Here is a 6,000-nt window from a genome sequence, read left to right on the forward strand (position 1 = left end):
AGTATTCTGGCGAGAGTAGGCAAAGTCGCTTATCGCCTAGATTTGCCCAATAACTTAGAAAGGGTCCATAATGTGTTTCACGTATCCCAACTCCGGAGATACGTACCTGTGAGTCACATGTACTTGAACCGAAAATGTCGAAATAGACGAAACCTTATCCTATGAGGAGAAACCTGTCCAATTAGACCGCAAAGTGCGTAGTACGAGGAATAAGGACATCAGAATTGTCAAAGTGTTGTGGAGAAATCAAAATACTGAAGAAGCCACCTGGGAAGCCGAAGATGCAATGCGTCTGAAGTACCCTGAGCTTTTTCAAGAGGTACGTGAGTTACGGGGACGTAACTTTTCTTTTAAGGGGGAAGAATGCGATAGAATTTCGCGCTTTCACCCTAAAGTATGTTAATTATGATAGTTATTTGTAGTTATTGCTGATCTGTTGTGCGAACGTTAGAAAACGCTTATGAAATTTTGGGACTTAGAAGTGCAAAAGATCGTCGTTAAGACTGGCTACCTCCAAGTTTCGGGACGAAACTTCTTTTAAGGGGGAAAGCCTGTAATACTCCGTATTTTTGGAATTAATTCGTAATAATTAAGAAATACAAGAAAATAATAAAAGGTATTTTAATATTATTTACAGAATAATAAGAATATAATAATATTAATACGAGTCGGTTGTGTTAATTTCGGATTTATAAAGGTAAACCGAGTTCACCCGATTAGGGTTACCACTTTTGAAGGGTATAAAAAGGGAAAGTAAGAGGAGAAATTTCAGAAAACCCTAAGTTTCCCTTTCTCCTCTCAGCCGTCATCCTCTCTTCTCCTCAATTTCTCTCTCTTCTCTCGCTGGTCTCTCTCTCGCTGTCTCTCTCTCGCACGTTCTTCTCGTCTCTCCCTCTCTCGTGGTTCGTCCCTCTCTTCGTCTCCCTCGCTGGGTTCCTTCGCGGATCCTCGTCGGGGTGTGCGAGCAAGGGGCGCGGCACAAGCGAGCGTGCTGGTGTGTGGGTGAGAAGACGAGGGTCGTGCGAGACGAGCGCACGACGAAGTTGGATCGAGGCTGTGCGAGCGAACGGATTTGTGCGGAGTGGCGAGTGCGAGGGAGTCCGCGAGCGACGAATCTTGAGGGTGCTGTGCGAGGCTAGCTGCTGCTGTGCGACGACGCGGGTTTGTGCAAAGTGGGGCTGTGCAACGACAAAGGCTGGAGCGAGGTTCGAAGGCTGGTTCGAGTGCTGAGCGACGAGCGACGAGGTGCTGCATGGGCTGCGCGAGTGCTGCGGTGCGTTCGAGCGTGGTGGTGCGAACCAGGCAGTAGTGCGCAAGTGTTGTGTGCCGTTGCCGGAAATCGGTCGCCGGAACTTGATTTCCGGCGAGCTTAACGGTATAAAACATTTTTATATTGAATATTATATTAAGTTTAATTATAATTTATGTTTTCACAATTATGTTAAATTATAATTAATTAATTAATAATTCAAGTTAATGAGTTCATTTTATTATTCTGACTATAATTGCGAATATAACTTTTGGACATAATACTGGATTGGACCTAAGAGTTTTGGACATAAGATTTTGGACATAAAACATGGTTGGACTTATAATTTAACTGATTTGGTAAAGATAGTGGACTAATGACACTAACTAATATTAGTATATTCACTAGTTTGACTCCTAAAAAAACGTTAAACTCTTTATAATAAGAAAAGTAACGAAAATTCTTAAACAAGGGGTTTATTAATCGTTTACTTCGAATCATTAAACCGTATAGTCTTAGTTACGTAGTAGTTGTAAATATTACCAACGACGTAGCACTAAAGCTTTTATTTAACGGTTTAGGTCCCAATTTAATAAGCGGAACGTTCGATTAAGACAGCGAAAATTCTCCGTTACAAGGTACGTACGCGTACCAGTTTAATCCCAAGTATTAGTATCATGATTAGGTTGCAATCTATGTTATTGGAACCTAGAAGCATGATAGGGAACGTTTGATTGATTGAGATTGTCTGGTTAGACAATTTGTAATGAAGATGTTGCATTGGAATGCGTAATTCTATCGTAGTATAAACAAGAGCATTTTTAATCTATCCATAGTGTAACAAGGTTGTTACAAGAGATATGATTCGAGCATTGTAACTAAGAGGACAAGTAAATGATTCTATGTATCCATAGTGTAACAAGGTTGTTACAGGAGATACGATTTGAGCATTTTAACTAAGAGTACAGGTAAATGATTCTATGTATCCATAGTGTAACAAGAGTGTTACAAGAGATACGATTTGAGCATTGTAACTAAAAGAACAGGTAAATGACTATATGTGGTTATGAAATGAATGGTTAATATTAAAATGAATTATGGCAATATCTTGTAGCTGGACTCCCTACAAGTGATGAACAATGGGGGAGTGTGGGACTTGTCCTACGCTCCAACGCAGGCCTACTGTGACGACAGTAGTGTCCTTATATTTTTGACACTCAAGTAGGCGGAAGGTTCCGTTCGATCTTGGGGTATGCATATAAGGTGATGGGTGTGAGACGGAACAAAACCGTATTTGCATTTCATCTAACAGTCCTAGTGTCTGTTAAGGATTCAGTAGCCGTATGATTCTAGTAAGATGACGGTGCCCGTTCGATGCCAATTAAAGATTAAAGATATAAAGGTTAAAGGATGTAAAATAATGTAGCACCATGCTTAAGATTGTTCATGTGTCATCATTTATGCTTATATGTATTCATTGGTTCATTACGTACTCAGCATAGCTGATTGTGTGTTATTATGTGTTTGATGAACTGCGATGAACCATTGATGCTACAATGGGGAGCAGACTAGGTGTGCTGGTGTTGCCGCATAATTTCGAGCATACGGGGATTAGGCTTTGGTATTTACATTAAAGCATTTTGAAATAAATATTATTGGTTTTTCTAAGACTTATGTATGGTTTGTGGTTTGAATGAAAGGGGTCATTGATGATTCCCGAGTTGTATTTATTTTAATTCCGCTGCATTTTAGTTTTCAAGTTAATGTTTTAAGTTATCGTTAACTCTTATTATGCCTTGCGTTCCATCGCGCGGTAACGCCCCGAGGTCGACGCGACGCAGCAGTGGTAGGGCGTGTGGATTTCGGGGTGTTACAGTTTCATTGGACAAAGTGTTGCATGTTACCAGGTAATCAGGTATACATTTCAATTTAATATCTACACGCAGGTTGTATATAGATATGAATTGTGATATTATATTCTCACATGATAAGTGCATACTCCAAGGACCTTCACAAACAAGTTCTCTGGTTCTTGGTAAGTTGGATGTTGGGCTCTATGCAGTTAAGTGGAACATCTTCTACCAATCAGTCGTCTATCAACTCGCAATTCAAGAAGAAGCTAAACTCTGGCACCTCATACTTGTTCATTTACCATTAATAAATTTCATCATTTGAATCCTAAGTTTTCTGCTAATAACAATTGTCATGATCGACAGTATTTGCCAAGTATGTCCTAAAGCAAAGCAGACTAGGAAAGCTTTTCCTATCAGTACTAGCACTAGTTCTTTGTGCTTTGAGCTACTATATGTAGATGTATGGGGACCTTACAAGGTCAAAACGTATGACGATTGTACATATTTTCTCAATGTGGTTGATGATATATGTCTAGGCACACTTGGACTTTCTCATGAAGAATAAAACTGGTGTAATAGATATTTTGGAGTATTTGGTGGCTTTGATTCATAATCAATTTCATGTTTCTGTGAAGACTATTAGAACAGACAATGTTAAAGAATTGTGCGTGTAATCCCCCGTAAATTTATGGATTTTATAAATATATTTTAGTATATATATATATTTATATTTATATATAATTTGGTTCAAAATAATTTATTTATTTAAAAAGTTGACTTTTTGAAAGTCAAAGGATTTATTTTAAGGATTTAAGGAAGTTAAAATATTTTGTTAAGGCAAGTTTTGAAAAATATTTGAAATACTATTTGAATTTGGAAAAGGATTTTAAATGGGCTTGAGGAATCCAAATACTAATTAGACTAGGAAAAGAAACCTCTAGTAATGTTAGAAGTTTATTCATCAACCATATTCATCATTCAATCCTACTTAAAACCCAATTGTCTTTTCCTAAGCCCAAAAGGAAAACTTACTTATAAATACACTATAAAATTTTTACCCACACAAAATTCTCTTTCCTCCTCCTCAAAGAATCGGCCACCGTTGTCTTCTCCATCTTTACGTTTTTCCATTTCTTCTTTTCTTCTCTTCCAAGAAACACTTTCTTCCTCCACAAGAAGTTCCATAACTCCACACCACCACCATTACCGCCGACCAAGTGACTTCCGGTTGCCACTGCTGCCACTTCCGTCGGGGATTCAAAGAATCAAGTTTTGATTAACGATATATGTTCGAAAACCTTTAAGGATACTTTATGATATTCCTTGTTATGGTTGTGACGTCTCATGTGAGATGTTTGTGTTGCATGTCAATAAAGACTTAATATTTGTTCGTGACAACTGCTTGCTATATGTGCAATGTGTATTGGTTAAGAAAGGACAGGATGATGTGTGTCACTGAGATAGCTATTATGTTATTTTCAGCGTAGAATGGTTCGGGAGGGAGGCACGCCTGAAAACCTTTGATCCTCTTTCTTGTGTTGGTTTGATTACTTTTCTTCTTCATCAAGTTTTGATTAACGATTAAGTTTTAATGTTTTGTTTTAGTACTAATTATGATTAGAAGTTTTAATTTACTATTTTAATGATAAATCTATGATTATATAAATTATGTATTGAAAGAATAAAAATCCAGATTTGATTATTATGTTTAAATTAGAATTTTAATTATCAAAGCATGGAATTTTTAGTTAATATGAGAAAACATGGGAAATCAAAATTCCTAAGAATTGAACATTTTCGTGAGTTGTTTGGTTGACAATTAAAAAAACAAAATGAAGGAATTTTGAGTTCCACAAAACGGAATAAGTTACTTACCTAGGTCCCCCTAGGTAAGTATAAATTCACATGGGAATTTAATTCCCCTACTGTCAACCAAACAATTTAACCAATTTCCCATGAATTTGATTAAGTAACTTATTTTCTATGAATTGCAATTTCATAGAAATTTTGACTTCCCATGTAAACCAAACGACCACCGATAAAGGGAAATTGGATTTGAATTCCATTTTTATTTTCAAGTTTTGGCATGGTTCTCATAATAATCCCAACTCATATTTTTCTATCGTCATAGAGCCACTAATTTTTTTCTTGTAGATTTTATATATGAATATTAAAGAGTTCAAATCATTTTGGTAAGATAGTACTCGAACTTAGGTTTTTTTTTTTAAAAAATAAGCGAAAAACTGAGATTATTATAGAAAGATGGGTAAAAGTTGGGTTATTTGCCGTAAATTTTTTCAAAAGAGAAATGAAGAGAAATTCTCTACAAAACTTTAAACTAAACTAAAATTGAAAAGTAGCTCTATCTAAATCCAAAAAAAAAAAAAAAACAGAAATGAAGTTGCAGATGAAGAACACAAAAATAGTAAATGAATGAAACAAGAAGCCCTCCTGCAGGAGTCGAACGTGCGTCTATTCAAGAAAGCTTGTAGATTTGCAGCCCATCAAACCACTGAACCAAACATCAAAATAGTAATATAACACGGTGCGGAAAGCTTATAATATTTCTCCTATTTCGACTTTTCGTCAGTTTTCTTCTTTTTTCTCTAGATTTTCGTGGGTTCAATTGGACCCATGTTGGATCCACCCCCTGGCTAATATTGGATAACGGACCATAATTCCTTTTCAATAAGATAAAGATAGAATATCGTTATTCATAGTGTGAGAGATAAGGTGCTCCTCAAAACACAGTTCCATGTCAGTTTTGACAACCACAATTAATTGTTCGGCAGAGAAACAAACAAAATCCTAAAAAAGAAACCAAGAGATAAAAAAACAGCAGCATATTTTAGTAAAATAGACAAAAAAAAAATTAGAATATTAAATTTTGCAAATCCC

The sequence above is a fragment of the Beta vulgaris genome, chromosome 3 (assembly GCF_026745355.1).
Source record: "Beta vulgaris subsp. vulgaris cultivar EL10 chromosome 3, EL10.2, whole genome shotgun sequence".
NCBI classification, from domain to species: Eukaryota; Viridiplantae; Streptophyta; class Magnoliopsida; order Caryophyllales; family Amaranthaceae; genus Beta; species Beta vulgaris.